We start from the raw sequence: 18,873 nt of genomic DNA, 5'->3' as shown, positions 1-18,873 counted from the left end.
TGTTCATCACTATCAATCCTTCTATCATTAATCAAGTCACACAGTTGAAATTATTGAGGGTATGCAATGATTCGCCCAGTAATTAATCAGTTTTCCTACTTCACAGCCTGATATCTTGACAAAAGATGAAATGGCCACAATAGAAGGATCGACCTGTCTTGAGGGACTAGGGATACATTTTAATGTTGGTGTTCCTGCTAGTCAGCACTAAAAAAATTCGTTGGTAAAACGAATTCTTCATGTTTTATCAACATAAAACTCCAGTTCCATGTTGGTTCAAACATGTTGTGGTGCTACTGAAGCGATGTGTAACCACATTTGGCACCTGTGTGTGGATGCTAGCATGCAACAAAGGAAAACAACTGGTGCTAGTAATGCTAACAAGCTACCTTTGGTAAGCTAATCTTTTCATGTGTGTGCAGGCTTATACTAATTATGCCCCACATGTCCATTGGACTGGGCTCTGTTTTGAACGCAGACTCGCTGAATATTTGTTTCTCTCAAATAAACTTTGAAACCAATATAAATTAAACTATGATACAGTATGTTTCACGCCCTGTTTGCAGGTCTACCAGATGTTTTTTCAGTCCTCCGGGATAAATCATCCTTACAAACAAGAAAAAGTAGCAACAATTTTTTACACCCAAACCTAGTTTTATTTACAGTTATTTTATTTTCTATCTAAACGGTTTACCTTGTAAACCTAATCGAGTAGTTTTACTCTTGAAACCTGATCAAACACTAATGAAAGATTATTAACGGGAAAGTAATACCACAGAAGGTTTCTCAGGGGTGTCAGAAGTAAAATGATCTCCACCTTTATCACCCCCAACCCTCCAAATGCAGACATTTACCTGCTTTAAAAATCCTCACTATGGGGAACATGACAGGTTAGATTAAAAAACTAGTTTTACACCACAAAAGAGAGAGAGTGTGTCAGGAAACACTAAGCAAAAGCTTTAATTTGCTTAGGTTTCGATAATGAAAAGCAGTAGATGTGAAAAAGCACATTACAGACAAAGTAAAGTTCAGTTTTCTGAGTTGCTAAGTTTGACATATCTCCTGAGAGGACTCATCCACACAGGAAGCCACTAGCAGTGACATCCTTCTGTGACAATCATCAACTTCCAGGTACAATAGGTGAAATAAGAGCAGGTGATCAAAAGTGGACAGAAGCAAACTGCTGATTGATACATCAGGACATCGTTTACCTGAAGCTCCAGTAGCGCAATCGGTTAGCGCGTGGTACTTATAGGCAGTACTGGGCTGAGCAATGCTGAGGTTGTGAGTTCAAGCCTCACCTGGAGCAGTGTCTTTAGGCTTGTTCTTACTTATAATAGATAAGACAAATAACAATAGTATGTGAGGTGCCTGTAGCTCTGGAGGTAGAGCAGGTTGTCATTTCTGGGACCAACTATTCCAGTCTCCATGCCAAATATCCTTGGGCAAGATTCCAACCCCATGTTGCTCTCTGATTTGTGTGTTTATTGTAGATGGAACAAGCATAGTGAATGAGTGATCAACAGTCAAATCTGTTCACATGATACCAAACATTAAAAAGCATGCCTCCTATTTAAATATTCAATTCTAATTTTTCAGTTTGAGGATTGTTTTGTTTGAAATTGACAACTCAATTTGTTTCTACTCAGTTTGTTTTTACAGAGTTGTATCTTCAAAAAAGATAAATTAGCAACAACAATTGTGATGCATTGTTCATATACTGACTCATCGAGCCTTTCCATCCACTCATTATGCAGTAATTTATCCATACAGTTTTAGTTTCAATCCAGTTCATTCAGTCCAGCCCCCGAACCTACACAGATCTTCTATTTTCCCATAAACTCAATCATCCATTTAACAGACAACTGCCTCCTGATTAAAGAGCAGGCTCATAGAAACAGAAACTCAGTGGGAAAGAAAATGGTCGCAGACGTTGCATCAAATCGTATCATCACGCCAAATTACCCACGAGTCTCTGCTCATTTTTCTCCCGTTGTGTCCAATCTGTCCGTCTGGCTCCAATGCTCCGCTGGGCAGTGCTGATAGGCCTGACAGGTTTCTGGATCCTCCTCGGATAACTGGGCCAAAAAAAGAGAGAGAAAATGGATCTGGAGGGGACAGGAAGGCGCTGACACACTAAAAACTCTTAAATCCCTGTTTGGATTTGTGGCAGTTTACAAACAGGGACGAGTAACACTAAGTATAGCTGGAAGGAGGAAAGAGAAAGTGTGAAGAAGTCCGCTGGATAAACTAAATCTAAACACTCTAACTAGGTCATATGGATGGATGTCCTGAGTTTGGTTTATTAAATGTTTTTTCAGGCCCCTCAACAGAATGTGACACCATAACTCACACTGATAACATCTGCACTGTAGGAGTACAAAACACACACTGGATTCCATGGTAAAGTGTAAAAACCTGCTAAGATAATCACTAATCTTCTTTATTGAGTGGTTTTGGTACCTAAACCAAGTAAATATCTGGCAAAACAAACTTCAAGCGCTCGTCTGTTTGACGCTGCTATTCTTTAAAAGCTTTCCTTCAGGTTGTTTGTATGGATGTTCTAAAGGGAACAAACAAAAAGCTGACATGAACATTTTGGTTTATGGTTTGTTTCCATTTATATATTTTTATTTTAGCTCCGAAATGGTGGATTAAGCAAAGCTGATTGTTTTTAAAAGATCTTTTTGTCATAACCGTCTGCAGAACATCACTGATGACCTTTGTGGCAGTAGGAAAAAAGACATGGTCATTTTGGACACGAGGATGTGCTGCTTTCTGACGGGGAAACTTTGGACTTTCCAACCAAACAATCTGAAACAGGCCTCAGGTTGTGTCTTTTAGATGATTTGGTGTAAGGCCAGCTTTTTTCTCTCATTTTCTTCTTCTTACTTCTCCTTTCTCAGTCCTCCTCTTCCATCTTGTATTCCCCTCCTGTCTTTCCCTGCCTAAGGCCATATGTGCTACGCAGTTGTTCCAGCCATCAGTTTGTTTCATAAACCTCCACTTCTTCACTCTGCTTTCCTCCCCTCCCTGCTTGCGGCCATGCAGCTGAGAATTAAGAAGCGTGATGACCTCCCACCTCAACTCACTGATCATCACAAGGCAAACATGCACCGAAACACAGAAAGACAACCGCAAGGGACAAAGGTTTGGATCTGTCTGAACGAATGTTCCGTCGCATGAGTGAGCTGTGTGCAGTTGATTTGGGGTTATCAAATTGTATGCTGGTTATGTCCATCAATGCTTTTACATGTTGAAACATCAGAGTCTGTGTAGATGGTGGATCCGAAGGAGGCAGCCTCTGAAAAAGGACATTGTGTTACTGAAAGGTCTTGAAAGCTTGAGTCTGATTACATTTATCAGCAATGTCAGTAAGTACTGGAAGGATTTAATTCTTCCACTGTTACCTTCTTCAACGACATGTGTTGCTGCCATCAGAATCAAAATGTCACTTTTTGTCTGTCTGCTTTGTTCTACTGTGAATAAAATACGAGTTTCCATGATTTACAGATCTTTGACTTCTATTTTTTATTTACACTTTACACACCAACCCAACATTCTGGAAGTGAGGTTGTGCCTTCAGCACATGTTGCTGAGAGTCTTCAGTGCAATAAAGAGTATAAACTCAACGCAGAAGTGCCTTTATGTGTTTTCCTTTCAAAAGCCGTCCAGTAAAACTAAACAACCGATGACTTTGTGGGCTATACAGCATATTTTAATTCACAGCATGAAATATTCATTCCAATTAGTAAATTTTGTCACTCTAAATGTAAGAAGTAGGATTACATAAGGTTTGCCCATTGGCTAACAACTTGTGGTTGACAATTAATTTCCAGATGAGTTGTATCCATTCCTTGGTTTTGAGAAAAGCCTCAGCTTGAAACTTTATATCAGGACTTCAAAGCTGTTTGGCGTCACAGTCTGTCTTTTACACTGAGCTTTTTAAACAGGGACAATTTCATAGTTAAGCCCAAACCATTTACTGCCTACACCAAACCAATTAGGTTTTATCTATACTAGAAACAGATGAAATTAATAAGAGGATAAAAATCAGTTGCTGTGACAATGTGCTGAGCAGTGATTCGCTGGCAGTACCAGTCCTTCCGACCTCGAGCTGTGGACTGTTTTTAAAAGTGGGTCACGTTGTGTACCTGACATGTATCAGGAGCTATAAAAACAGGTGTAGGGTCATAAAACTGTGGTTCAACTTCACTAAAACTGAAAAAATGTGATCAAAGCAGGAGAAAAAGTTATTTAAATGTATTCATGATGACAATAAACAGGCTGCTTGATCGTTCACAGTCGATGTTAATTGTTAATTTCAGTTTGTAGAATGCCATTTACCTCATCAGTTCTTCTTTCTATATAAAATGAGTTAGCATGCCTTTGGCTCTTCCTCCCTCAGGAGTGTGATAAGCAGCGTCTCTTCCCGACAGTCAGTTTGAATTTACTGATTAGCCTTCAGCTAACCTGTGGACGACAGGATCCACCGGCTCATGTCCGTCTGGATTAGGGTCCTCTGTTAATTCACCTTGTTGCTCCTGGCAAAATACCAAGTCTGGAGAAAAGACAGACAGAAGGAAACAAGAGGGAAAAAAACAGCATCTGCAGAAAGAACAACTTCCAGGAATGAAGAAAAGCAAAATGTCTAAAAACAGAAGTACTTTCTCTCTATGGTCATTTTCTTCTTCCTTGGTGTGTTCGGTTTCGTCTCCTCGCAGTCGTTCATCATCCTCAGGTACATTTCAGGCTGACGGGGAGGTTAACGTCTGGCGTGTTGAGTGCTCAGCTTGAGTCGCTACATTCACACAGCAGTTGCAGCTATCTTTAGGTAATTTTAGCGTGACACTCCAAACTGCAGCGTAAACAGTTTTTAAGCATAACATGAGGAGTCAGAATAAAACTTACTGACCCAAAGAAATGCTGTGATGTATATGAATTAGCAAACATTTACTTCTCTTTGAAACACGGCTACTAACAATGCTTTTTAGCAGTTAGTTTCTTATAATGGACATTTTACTTTACAACATGTAACCCAATGAAACTTTAACATTTGGAGGGAACAAACAAAATCAAACAGTCTCAGCAGTTTGTAAAATACCCGCAACATTTAATGTTTTCAACTAACTATATTTTTACTTTTCTCGTTTTTTTCCCTGTTTCTGGGTCCAGGCTGCTCCTGCAATGGATGAGGCACATAGTCTATTGACCCCCCAAGACCCAAGCAGCCACAGGAAACAATCACTGATTATTACATGGCGTTTATTTATGAAGTACTGAGGGAAAACAACAGAACAGGAGCATCAACACTTCAGCGTCAGCCGAGGCCAAAATGATAAACAGCACAAAGCTAAGCTATGATGCCCGCACTTATAACCCCATGGAGAGAAAAAAGAAGCAAAACAAAGACAGAGTCTGACCTCCTTGTCCTATCCAAAAACAGGAGAAAACGATGGGTTAAAAGTAACAACAGCTCACCCCTACCCACTCCACTTTCTCAACTATTAGAAAGAACCTCAGCTGGCAGCGTCTAGTTTACGAAAATTAAAACAGCCATTTTTAAAATCGGGCAATGGGGGAAATGGCTACAAAAAAACAACCCCGTGTTACCAGAGTCTAAGGAAATGCCACAGTCCAAGCAGCAGGTATACTCTTGCTTTGACGTCCTTCTTTGTAGTAGTGTTCATGGCCCATATTAATTATGTTGCGGGACAAGCAGACCCTTTGCTATAATGAGAGCATGAAAACAAGGTTGTAACTGAAAATCAGTCAATTTACCCGACCCAACCAACCCCTTCAAAATATGAAACTGGTGGTGTACTGGGGGGTTCCATTTCTGACTCGTCAGGCTTCAAAAACAAAAAGTTCAGATTTACTGAAGTCTTGAAGTTTTTCAATGAGAAAAAAATTCCATAAACTTTTCCAGCTCATGTGTCTTGCCTCGTGGCGCAATGGTAGCGCATCTGATTTCAGCTCAGAAGGTTGTGTGTTCAACTCATGCCAAGGTCAAAATGAGTGCCTTCAACTTCCAAATCGAAGCTGAAGGCACTGTTCTGTTACTACACATTGTTGAGTTGACAATTGAAGAAGTTTTTTTTGTTCAAGAACAACTTTATCTATTTCCAAAACTCCCTAAACTTTTTTTGGCTACCAACTGGACCTTGTGACAAAATTGTGTGATCTGTTTTCTCATCACATCTGGGTCAATGAATTTCTGGGGTTGTTTGTTTAGGAAACATGTTGGACAGAACTATGGAGCCAGCAGAGTGGTAAAATAAATGCTGCACATTCCTCTCCAGAGCCACCTCCTCCAACCTCCACCTTTTGCTGGGGGACACTGAGGTGTTCTCACACCAGCTGAGAGGCATAGCCTCTCCACTGGGTCCTTGGTCTCCCAGTTTGACATACCCAAAACACTTAGCTTCATGTTGACCAGTGAGGAGGTCTTGGTATCCGCTGGCTTATTTTTGGCTGGCCTTGTGGTGTCTTTTGGTAGTCCTAGTTCTGTTGACCGGTCAAATTAGTCCTTTTACAGGCCTGCATTTAACAACTTGTGTAGAGAGGAAAAGAAGGTGTGCAAGTGGGACCTTGTGGTGCAATGGAAGCGCATCTGATTCCAGCTGAGAGGGTTGCATGTTCACCTCATGTCGAGGTCACCCGAAAGCTTCCTCAGTTTCAGCATTCAAGGTGAATCTGGGGGTGCATTCCTATAAATTAATACACAGAAACTATGTCTTACAGAAAACATGCCAAAGATTTAAAATGTATTCATGTTGGTTGAATTAAAATACTGGAAATGCTAATTTTCTCTGTTCAAGAAGAAGCACTCCTTTATCTATTTCAAAGAGGTTCAAATGTCTTTTTCTTTAAATGAAAACAACCAAGAAGAATGTTTGAATATTTACATGAATAAGTTCACAATGTGTGTGTGTGTGTGTGTGTGTGTGTGTGTGTGTGTGTGTGTGTGTGTGTGTGTGTGTGTGTGTGTGTGTGTGTGTGTGTGTGTGTGTGTGTGTGTTTGGCAGGTAGCACACTAGTTATCAGGTCTGTCCAGCTGCTTCATGCTCTCTAAGCACTTTACCAGTCGACACAACACTCCCAGGAAAAATAAAAGACATCACTCACGCTCACATCCGTCTTCAGTTTTGCTGTGTACCAGAAGCATTCACGTTTCTGTCCTTTCTGCTTTTACTCTCGGTTGTAGAGGTTCGACTTTCTGTAAAAAACATCAAAGTCACTGTTAGCCAGGCTTTATTTAAAGTAGAACAGTCTGTAAAGCTGCCTCTCACCATGTAACACTGACATATACCCCCATGACCCAGACGTGTGGACGGATGGACAGACAGATGGCAAAGTTAACCATGCAAGTTTGATCAAAGCTGAGATTCAAGGATCTTCTTATAGTCTGTGACTTTTCACATTTTGAATATTGTTTCCTTAAAAATGTCATTAAAACTCATTCTTATTTCATCACTATAACATTTAAGAAAACAATCTTTTTTCCCCTGATTTACCTTCATGAGCTGCAGCACATAATTTCCTCTGGATTCAATGAAGTGGTCTGATTATTATTCTGATTTCAGTGCCTCTCCTCCCCACAGGTCTGAGCCTACATACGTCAAGTCAGCGCCTTCCCTGTCTGTAGATGCTAGATGGAGGAAACCTTGAACGGAGAGCACAAAGCAAAGGGGGTACAGCCTTTCACAGGACCTGGTTATGCAACAGGTTATCCTCCCTTCATGCCTTAAATCGTAACGATTGTGCTGTGACATCCCTCATAATTACAGAAAAATTTACTGCTGCAATACAAGCATCTGAAAATGTCTAAAAAAAGGAATTCTATCTATTATTTGACCTTTTCTATCAACCTCATAAAAAACAAATGCCTGGAGCATGTGTGTTCTTGTGTATTTAGAATTTCTCAGGCTCCAGTCGTGCGATGAAGTGACGTATTATCATCCAGTCACTTATCATTTACTTTGGAGGGCAAAAGGCAGATGACAAGCCGAGTATGTGGAGACAGCGTGCTGTTAGAAAACAAAAAAAGGACAAATATTTCACTCATCAGCAACTCTCTGTTCCACGTTCAGCTGGGACTGCTCTCAGCCATCAACACATTTTTTGTGAGGACGTGCAGTGACTTCATTCTAACCTGCAACCAAATTTAAAAGGAAAAAAACTTTGAAAGCTCGTGTTAAAGTATTTGAGTCTAAAACTCAAACTGGTGCTCACAAAGATAGAAATACTCACTGCCACACATGCTTCCATCTTTCCAGCCTGTATTAATCCTGGAAGCTTCCCCTTACCGTGACCCAGAAATTTACCGATGTACCTTATGGGGACTTAATTTTTGTCCCCCGAAGGAAGATGAGTCCCCAAGTTGGGAGTGTGGGGAAGATATTTGTCCTCCCACATGCACAGGCACACAAACTGAGTCCTGAAGGAGATTTAGCTGTGACTCCAGATGATTCAGACAGATTTAGGGAATTGGAGAAAACAGATGGTGTGTGTGTGTGTGTGTGTGTGTGTGTGTGTGTGTGTGTGTGTGTGTGTGTGTGTGTGTGTGTGTGTGTGTGTGTGTGTGTGTGTGTGTGTGACTGGTTCCAGATTGGCTAAACTGGAGGACAGGAGGAAAAAGAAAAATGTACATTTCGGAAGCTAAAGTCTGAAAAAACATTCCATTGGTTGAGTAAAACTGAAGTGGGCGGGGCCACACTCTGTGCATCTCTGCCGCCTCCTTATCGCAACAGCGTTGGGACATCGACAGCACCCTCCGAAGCTGTCAGCGCAGAAGAACAAACATCTGCAGTTCTTCTGATGTCCACTTGATGTCGGTCTGCACGGACTCCAGTATCAAAGCAGAAATAAACACGTTTACAGTCAGAACTTCAGAACAACAATGTCAGCCATCCGGATACTGGTGTGAGAGGTGTACCCCGTGTTGACCATCCTAGAAGTCCAGGCTCCAGTGTTGGTAATTAGCGTGTATCTGTGTGCGAGTCTTTGACGTTCCCACAGTCCATGATGCTAATCCAGCTTCTACACTTCTGATGTCTCACAGAGGGAAAGAAATCAGAAACATCTGAGGTGAGAACCACGGATGGTTTAAAGAAATGCATTAAGGTTGGGTCAGATAAACTTCTCCCAATATGAGAAGTCTTTCATGGCTTCAGCTAACGTCCCCCTCTGTGGTGAGCAGCTGAGGTCGTCTCTGTGTTGGCCGGAAACAGGAAACACGCTGCGTCTCATGTCCCTACGAGGTGTTGTCACTTCACAGCACAACATATGTGGAAGATCAGCAACCTCGGACTCAGCCAGGTGGTGAAAAGGATCTTATTACTCTGTGTTTGTGTGAGTGTGGACTTCCACGCGGAGAATCTTTCCACTTTCCAACATGCTGTACTCCCCTGCCTCGCTCTCTCCCTCCCTCTCTGCAGTCCCCCGTGTGTGTTGTTGGTGTGTTTTTGTTCCCAGAGCACATTCGCTTTCTGCATCATTCAACAGCCCTCCAACCATCTACCACACACGCACAGAGACACGGACACAAACGCCAATGCGGATGCATTTCTTTCTTTTTCATTTTAATTTCAGTTCACGCACACACAGACACGCAGTTTGAATATTTAAACCAAGAGGATCTACTCCGTCTCACTGAGTCAGTCGGATGATGTCATTTTTGTTTTGTTAGCGTAACAACCGTTTTAAATCATGCAAACTCTTGTTGCTCTGTTTTTGGTCTCCACCGACGCCTGAGGGAAATATTTCAGGGATTTTCTCCAAAAGCAGTTGCTGAAAAAGAGTCTTTGACAGTGAACCACAACCCATGGGCTGTCTCTCTGGACTCGATACATTTATTGGACTTTACTCATTAAAAAACATCTGAACCTGATTTCAATTGAAGTTAAATGAAAGTGTTGTTCTTTCTCTCACGGTGAGCCTCAGGCTTTGTCATCATTGTCAGATCTCATGCTGAGTATCAACCGTGGTTTCACATGTTTCAGTTGCATTCATTACCTGCTTTATTTTGGTATATTGTGCATTTCCTGTTCTTCTTCCTGCATCTGTACTTTATTGATTTTTGCCTCTGAGTTTCAGTGTGGTACTGTCATAGGATGCCGCTGTGTAATTTTCCACAGACAGCTATAAGTGGTATTCTTCCAAAGGGGAAGCACCGAGGAGCCACAACAGCTCACAGTCCACATAAAGGGGGTCACTGGCTCTCTGCTGGAGCTCCAGACCTCCTCCCACATTAACATAAGCTGTGTGGCAGGAGCTTCATCGTGGCTGTCCACAGCACATTCAGTAGGTGTAGCACATAGATGGTGCTTCATGGTACTTGTGTACTGTGTGCATGTGATTTTCCCTCGGCCGTCTGTCAGGCTGTTGCATGTCCTAATCTTGCTGTTTGTCTAAATTGATTTCAGTGAAAGGTGTTGCATCAGGACAGCAGTGCTGCAGGAGCACGTCACTGTTTTGTTTTCCTTCCATTCTCTGGCTCAGGCTGTGAGTGAGCTCTGCAGTAACATCCTGAGGCATCTCAGGGAGAACCACCTGAACCGTGCCGCCTTCCATCATGTTTTCATGAACATGAGACAGAATTTTTAACAGCAAAGTGATAAAAACTTACTGGGAAAGCACTGCACGTGTTGTGCTTTATGAAATAGTGATGGATTTGTGGTGTTTGTCAGGTAGGTCACAGGTAAACAACCAACTCTGCAATTCTACCAAGTCAGCTGTTTTTACACTGCTCCTGCTCCTTCTGTGGCCTTTAAGTGCTCATATCTGCTTTTCCTTATTTTCTGTCATATCTTTGCTCTTACAGCAGAGGACGCTCATCCTAAACATTGATTGATTGATTGATTGATTGATTGATTGATTGATTGATTGATTGATTGATTGATTGATTGATTGATTGATAGAACTGAGGCCTGGGATAAGGTACAGAAGGATTATTTTGAGCAGTAAATCGTACAACTCCACTCTGTTAGAGTCTGAGGATATAAAGGAGCAGAATGGCTTCACATTTTGCTTTTGCTTTAGATTTTGACTTTGTTAACTACTAGAAGACTAGAGGAAATATTAGTTACATTAATGGAAACAAAAACACACTCCCTATATTTATTTATTTATTTTTCTTTCCTTTTTCTTTTTCCTTATGTATTTTTTATTTATTTTGTTTGTTGTTTCCTGTTTTGCTTCTTCTTCTTTCATTCTTATTGTATGGATATTTTAGTTGTTTAAATATAGAAAAAAAAAGAAAAAATATATGTACTGACAGATAGCTGAAGTTGATGGTATTGTATAGTGATTCTAAAATGTCAATAAAAAAAATAAAAAAGAATGGCTTCACTTTAACACGTCTGTGGTCCTGTGTGTGTTTTAACAGCTTTTTACAAGCTATAGTTCCCTTCATGCTCATGAAAGATGTCAACTCTTTATGTTCTATAGGTGAAAGTCCTGCACTAAACAAAAGCAGACAAACCCAGTGAGTGCATGCAGTTAGTTAAATGCATCTTTATTTATTTCATCTATCACCTAAGTTACCTGCAGTTTGCAGCTTGGCCTTCTGCAGGTTGTGGTGTTTCTGCACCGTTCACGTTATCAGGCCGAGACGTCATCTCACCTTAAGGCTCCAAAACCTGCACAGGTCCTGACGAGACAGAGGTAGCTTGGGTGCACCTGAAACTGCAAAGTGTTTACAGAGTTTTGTTTTAATTTATGCAACCAACAAAAGAGTATGACAGGACAAGGAAGAAGGAAGTTTAAAGGTAAGAGGAGGTAAGGAACAACAGACGAGGGAAAGCGAGAGGATATCACAGAAGAAGAAGAAGCAACAAGGGGAAAATTTGTAGAAAAAGGACAAGGAGGGTTTTGTTGGGGTTTGCATGGAGGAATTAAGCCTCAGTGCTTATGTAAGACGCCTCCACAAGACAGAAGGACTTACATAACAGGAGAGGAAACAGGAGGATCACAGTGAAACTGTCTTGTAAAGGCTAGAAAACACTGCTAACTGTCCACCTGTGGCTGAAGAGCAGCTTGTAGCCCTGACAGTTCAGACGCTGACCTGCTGGTAAGCATCATTTAAGGGGGTCTCCTGGGAACTACTGGCCCTCCAAAACTTTATATTCTGCCTACACTCGGATATTCTGAACCAATAATTCAGACATTTTTTGTTTTACAGTTTCAGTTTTTTAACATGAGTGAATAACTGTGAGTCATTAGAGGCGCCACAGAACCATCAGGTACTTTGCAGCATCCAACATTCTGACTTTTCTCATCAAACAACACTTCAAGTCAGTAACTTCCTGACAACCACCACAACTGGCTTCTTCACAAGGAAGTTTCTGTTGATGTTTAACAGAGCGACAGGGTGCCTTAACTGACCAAGCATGCACATATTTTCTGCATTTGATTGGTTCAGAATATCCGAGTGTAGGCAGAATATAACGTTTTGGAGGGCCAGTAGTTCCCAGGAGACCTCCTTAAACGATGCTTACCAGCAGGTCAGCGTCTGAACTGTCAGGGCTACAAGCTGCTCTTCAGCCACAGGTGGACAGTTGGCAGTGTTTTGGTTTCATTCATTCATCAATTTTGAGGACAATCTCATGAGCACCCATTTTTTCACCTCCATTTGAACTGAAGCAAATATCTGTACAACAGTATTAACAGGAAGTGGAGTGGCCCCCAAAGACACAGACAAGCTCTGGCTTCTGGTCCTCTAGTTCTGACTTTGGAATAAATTCTATAAAACGTCTTCTTTCCTTCACCTGTAAAAAGGAGGAGTAAAGTACCATAAACCATCAGAATGCACATTTCTGAATTCTACACTTGCACACGAACGAGTCTTTTACAGATTAACTGAAAGACTGGTCTGAAACCAGAGCGTCAGTTCAAAGGTTGCTGCCAGGAAAATGACAAATGTGACTTTGAACCCATTAGTTTATCATTGTGTGTAAGTGGTTTAGATTCAGAGGAGTAACAGGTCTTATGAACTGTGGACAGATGGATGGATGGACACCTCACCATGACATAACCTCATCAGACCTTAGGTCAAATGAGGTAAAAAGGAAAAAACATCCATAATAAGAGGTCATTTATCTGCACTTGTGGAGCTGGATCGTTTTCACTGTATGTCTACAAAACAATCCCATCTGCGGTTGTGGTCACTGGTAGTGGCGTCTTAGATCGTAGATCTTAGTGGATGCTGGATTTTGTATTCACAAAATACTCATACAGTAACTTCTCATTGTCAGTTGTTGCCATCTTGGGTACATAGCAGAAAGAGAGAAACCACCCAAATTTCCACCAGCAGGAGTGGGACACGTTAAATAATAAATAAATACATTTTTATTTCTATAGCACCTTTCAAGACAGAATCACAAAATGCTGCACATAAGATTACAAGTCATAAAAAGATTTAAAAAGAGAAAATAAAACAGGCAAAAAATTAACCAAAAGCAGTTTTAAAAAGGTAAGTTTTGAGTTGTTTTTTTAAAAACAGCTGCTGAGTCCACAGTTCTTAATGGGGAGAGAGTTCCACAGTCTCGGGGCCACAGTGGCAAAAGCTCTGTCACCCTCAGTCCTCCTCTTAGTATTTTTTATAGCAAGTAAGCCCTGATCAGATGACCTCAAAGACCTGCTGGGGACATCGGGCTGTAGCAGATCAAAGATGTAGGCTGGTGCCAGTCCGTCCCCAGCTCTGTAGGTCAAGACCAGGATCTTAAAATCAACTCTAAATTTAACAGGAAGCCAGTGTAACTGAGATAACAACGGTGTCACATGTGAGTACTTGGAGGATTTCGTCAAAAGTCTAGCTGCAGCGTTTTGCACAACCTGCAGACGATCCAGAGAACCTTTGCTTAGACACATAAACAGCGAATTACAATAATCCAAGCGTGACGAAATAAATGCACGTATAGCTATCTCCAGTTCAGGGCGAGATAAAATCGGGCTTAGCTTAGCCACATTTCTTAAATGATAAAAACAAGACCGAACCAGAGATTTCACATGCCCATCCAATGTGAGACTCGAGTCAAAGGTGACACCTAAGTTACCATTATAGCTAAAGCTAACCAGCTAAGAAAATGATGTGACAAAATGGGGTTGTTAGCAATCAGCTGGTGAAGGATTGCAAACATAATTTCAGCTAAAATGCGCCCCGTACAGTTTGAAACAACGCTACCTCATCACCTGGTCGAGCTGATGACTCACACACTGAAGACTGGAGTCCTTGTTGCAGCAGCCTGGGGGTTAGTGAGCTGCAGACCATTTCCTCCGTTATTAATGAAACTGTACTAACAGGGAGATTAAAAATGAGAAAATCAAGACTTCACTTAAACCTGGATTATTTTCCTGCCTCCACACTGTTGAAACTAGCAACACACAGTATAAAAGATGGATGTAGTCACTGTGACCTTATCCATTGGTGAATGAAGCCTACTTTTCCTTTGATAAAGAGGATTATGCAGAGCCAACCTTTGTCCCTGGTTAATTCTCCTTTCAGACTTTAAGAATGACTCCAAATTTACAAAATGAACATCTTCTTTTTTTTTTTAGTGGGAGTTCAAATGAGTGTCTGACTTCATAAACTAATCAGGAAGTGATGTGCGGAGGTGAGTGAAGAAGGTTGTTTCCTAATGGATGGCCATGAGTGAGACTGCAGGTTTAAAGCAATTCTTCAGAAGTTGCTTCCATCTTTTATACTGTCTGAGAGCTGAAGTGCAACAGCTTCTTTAACTGGGAGCCACAGATAAAAAAAGAATGTGTTTCTTCTTTTCTGTTTCGCCTCCAGCTCAGTTTCAGTGACGGCTGCAGTCAATGAACTAAGATTTCAGTGGAAAAACATCAGCCAACATGCCGTGACTACAGTAACTGGCAGCCCGAGGCCACTAAAGTGCAGATTTAATGAGTCGGACTGTCACAGGAAAACATTGCGTTCAGCTGTCTTTGTGCAGCTTGCAGGAATACTGTTGAGACGGACGCTCACTCCTGACCTCCTTACAGCCTGCCTGCCACGCTGGTGATCGAGGAAATGAAGCTGTCACTGCTCTTACACTCCTTTCATGTCGGTATAGATAGCAGAAAGCCTTTTGCTCAGCGGGCCAGTGTGAGCCGGTCTCCTATGATTTAACTGCCGAGGTCGACTAAAGCCAATCTGCTATGACTGAAGTCTGCAGTGCTGCGCTGTGCTTGTGAAGTCTGGTGCTTTACTTGAATTTTTCCATTTTATGCCACAATATACAATCCACATAACACAAACAGAGACAGTCCCTGTTAATACTGTCGCCCTCATCCTTACACAACCCTCACCTCAGCATCCAGTAAATACAACATTAAACACAAGAGGACATTCAAAGTAGAGAAATTCTTTCATACTCACTATGAAAGGGGGGGGATTCCTCTCAGCATATATCCTTAGGAAGTCCATCCCTAACTATATGCTTTAGCAAAAAGGAAAGTTTGAAGCCTGATCTTAAAAGTAGAGATAGTGTCTGTCTCCCGAATCCAAACTGGAAGCTGGTTCCACAGAAGAGGGGCCTGAAAACTGAAGGCTCTAACCCTAACCCTTGTCTGTGATGAAGCCTTTGTTATCTAATGACAAAGTTTTGTGTGGATGATGCATCCTTTGGTATTATAGTTTAATAAAATAAAAATAAAAAAAACAAATAAATTTTTAATAAATTCAAAATAGGCCAAATGGTAGTGTGCCCGGGGCAACGTTTCGACCCCGCAGGGTCTTCTTCAGGCCAGGGCACACGCGGTACAAACAGAAAAATAATAATCTGGAGATGTTGCTCCTTTGGCTGTCAGGGCAAGAATGTGGGCGTTAAGGCGTCTGGGAAGAAGTCTCAAAATTGGATTATAGATAACAGACAGGTGGTGTCATAAGCCCCACCCTCTGTTCAAGGACAGTTGTCCACAGTGGACCTTAGATTACTGAGAACCTTCACAGACAGTGAAATGTGAAAAACTGCAGTTCCTCTTTTGGCCACTTGAGTCGGCTGCAAAACTGAGTGAGTCCACATAGAATTTCATGTTAAAACATCCAACTTTACAGCAGAAATAAACATGTTAGAGCCTGACACAGGAAAAAACACAGTCTGGATAGACGATTTCTCTTTTAAAGCTCTGCTTGTTTGTTTTGTTTTTATGAATTTCTCATTAAGTCATCAATTTAAGAGCGTAGTCGCTTGATAGCTATTGCAGGACAGGGAGCTCAGACGAAGCGTTGCAGGAGAGGACCTTTAAAAAAAGCGTTGTGAGCATGTCAGTGCAGGCTAAAGAAACCACAGCAAAATGTGGAACAGCTGACTGCACAGAGTAAGCCTCCGTCATAACTGACAGTCCTGCCTCACTGAAACCGGGTCAGGGCTAAATGAATCCTGGATATCTGTGAACTCCAGTTTTCATCTGCTCTCGAGGTTTTGTGAAGCAGCTGTCAGGTGGATAGGTAATAAAGTGCTCGGTGTGTGTGAGTGTGTTCACAATGAGAGGTGTGAATTATTCCCGTGGATATGACCCCCATCACCAGCATGAGGGCACACAGGATGAGTGCAGTTACATGTGTGTGTGCTATACTCCAAAGTGTCACACAGACAAATCTGAGCTCCCCATGCAGCGACACGCTCCATCCCCAGAGTGCCTCATCTGCACCGACATATGGATGTGCACACTCCTCACCTCTGCAGCTGCTCTCCCACACATTTCCCACTCGTCTTCACCGCAGCTCATGATCTGCTCAGAGACTCTGTGGGCTCACAGCAGAGCTCTGTCATAATCCAACAGGACCAAAGTGTGCTGCTCCAGCCCGTCCGCTTCTTTAAAAACCTTTATCCAAGCGGGGACGGAGGCTGCCGGCTTCACTCGGCTTCACCATCACAGACTCAAGACTCGAGACTTCTCCCATCAGTGTCCGTTTTTCACCTGAACTTAGAGACCAAACCCTGAGAATTATCTCCAGATGTGAACAAACACCAACATGTGATCCCCGCATTCACCCTTTAACAAATAACAGCACATGAAGGCATCATGATGTGTTACTTTCAGATTACATGTTACCTGCTGCAAAACAGGGGCAAAGATTTTTGTCTTTCTCCATCAGGAGAACCGGGACGTGTCCTGGTGGCTGCTGTGCATCCATAATCACACATGGTTAAATAACACACAGCAAAATAAATCTCTTATCTGCTGTTTGAGAAGCAAGACTCTGATTTTGAACCTGTTTTAAAATGCTTCTGTTTTAACAATCTGTTAAAGAAATGCCTCCATGTTCAGGACACGAGGATCACTGACTCAGTGTTTTAATGGATGTCATATCCAGTGAGCCCTACAGTCAACAGATTTGGGAGTTTTTGGACCGGTTTGTTGGTCCAAAAGTCCCAGTGTGGGAATATCAGTGGGAAATTCAGTGTCCATCCTCCAGGATACTTTGAGAGTCAATGATAAGAAGCGCTGAAGCTGCCCAGCACCCGGCTGAGACACTGCGTGGAGGTTTTTCTCTTTAATTTGTCACCCAGGGGTCACTCAAAATAAAAGAAAACTTTCAGCTTAAAAATGAGACTTTTGTGAGCTTTTAATCCAGTGAGGTTTCAGTGGATTTGTTCAGGATTCAGAAAAATGTGTTTTTTCTCTGTGATGTCATCACAATAGAAAAAAAAATCAATGTGGGCAGAAGAATAAAACACTGAGCACGTGCAGCAGGCCAGGAGAAAACCCAGACTCTGAATCCTCCTTAAAGTGGATCCTTACTGCTTCTCCTCACGCCAGTATATATGTGTGTGTGTGTATCCTTTCTGTTTGATGTCACACAGAGGAAGCTCCTAATATGGTTATCTCAGGCACAGAAGCCCCACCCACTGGATCTTCAAGCGTTTCTTTTCAACAGTTCATGAAAAAGAAGTTGGTTTAACGGAGAAGCTAAACCACTTACTTAACAGAGGACGAATGAAATCAAGGCCCAGACTGACAGAAAGGATTATTCTGAACTGTGAATCAAGCAAAGCTACTCTGCTGGTGCCAGAAAGGAACACAACAGCTTCTCATCAAAGCGAGATGAATGGCTGTTGAGCTGGGCTGCTCTGTGGACGTTTGGGCTACAAGATGGCGTCTCCTTTACCGAAAAATAAAAGCTGCAGACGGTTTCTGTTTGACGTGCACTCGGCTGAAATTCCAGTGAGAAAAAAAACCTCTCCAACAGAATCAAAATGTAAAACTTCATTTTCTGTGCAGTTAATCTAAGTGCATCGTTTTATATCAGTTGTCCTGTTGCAAATTTATAAACCTGGCCTTTGGCTCCATCTAGTGGACACTGAACAGAAACACTGCAGCTTCATCTCCTCTCCTTTGTTTATTAAATGTCCTGAAGGCTTTCAGAGGAACTGATGAGTGACACCTGTTTAATTTGAGACCAAAAGCATCCCAGCTGCAGCCTGCAGAGGATAAATGGGCCATGACAGAGTGCATGATGGGAAGCCCTGAAAAAGCCTGACTAAATATGGTGTAATGATCAACTTAAAAATTAATGTACCCATCATGTGAGGATATACTAATGAAAGTTTACAAGTCAATTAGTCTCATTGGGTTATTTTTACACTTTGAATTGAATCACTTAAAATGCAAATTGACTCCATCAGTTCAAATCTGCAGGGTTGGTTATATAATCCACTGGAAGCCTGTAATTATTGTGACAGCACACTGCAAGCTGCATTAGTTTAGTTGAAGCACATTTGTGATTTATTACAAGTCCACACATGTTTGTGCAGGTTTCAACATTTTTAACAGGTGTTTTTAACACATTTACAATATTTAGTAAGGAATAAAAGATTTAACATCCTGGGCAGGAGCTGCAAGCTACAATCCTGCAGAACTTCA

The 18,873-nt window shown here is 41.7% G+C and overlaps 1 long non-coding RNA gene and 1 other non-coding gene across 2 annotated transcripts; one reads left to right on the top strand and one right to left on the bottom strand.

Annotated features, from left to right (window-relative positions):
• The first annotated feature begins 1,216 nt into the window (after positions 1-1,216).
• trnai-uau (transfer RNA isoleucine (anticodon UAU)) lies at positions 1,217-1,309 on the top strand. The gene is given in 2 exon segments: positions 1,217-1,254; positions 1,274-1,309. It is a non-coding gene; the product is annotated as a tRNA-Ile (tRNA).
• Positions 1,310-6,017: 4,708 nt separating this feature from the next.
• Positions 6,018-7,666, bottom strand: LOC145431503 (uncharacterized). Its single transcript, XR_013911825.1, has 3 exons — positions 7,518-7,666; positions 7,129-7,219; positions 6,018-6,710 (listed from the first exon to the last, which is right to left on the bottom strand). It is a non-coding gene; the product is annotated as an uncharacterized LOC145431503 (long non-coding RNA).
• Between the last annotated feature and the right edge of the window lie 11,207 nt (positions 7,667-18,873).

This window comes from Astatotilapia calliptera, chromosome 10, assembly GCF_964374335.1.
Source record: "Astatotilapia calliptera chromosome 10, fAstCal68.1, whole genome shotgun sequence".
NCBI lineage: Eukaryota > Metazoa > Chordata > Actinopteri > Cichliformes > Cichlidae > Astatotilapia > Astatotilapia calliptera.
This window is presented reverse-complemented; position numbering and strand designations above follow the sequence as displayed.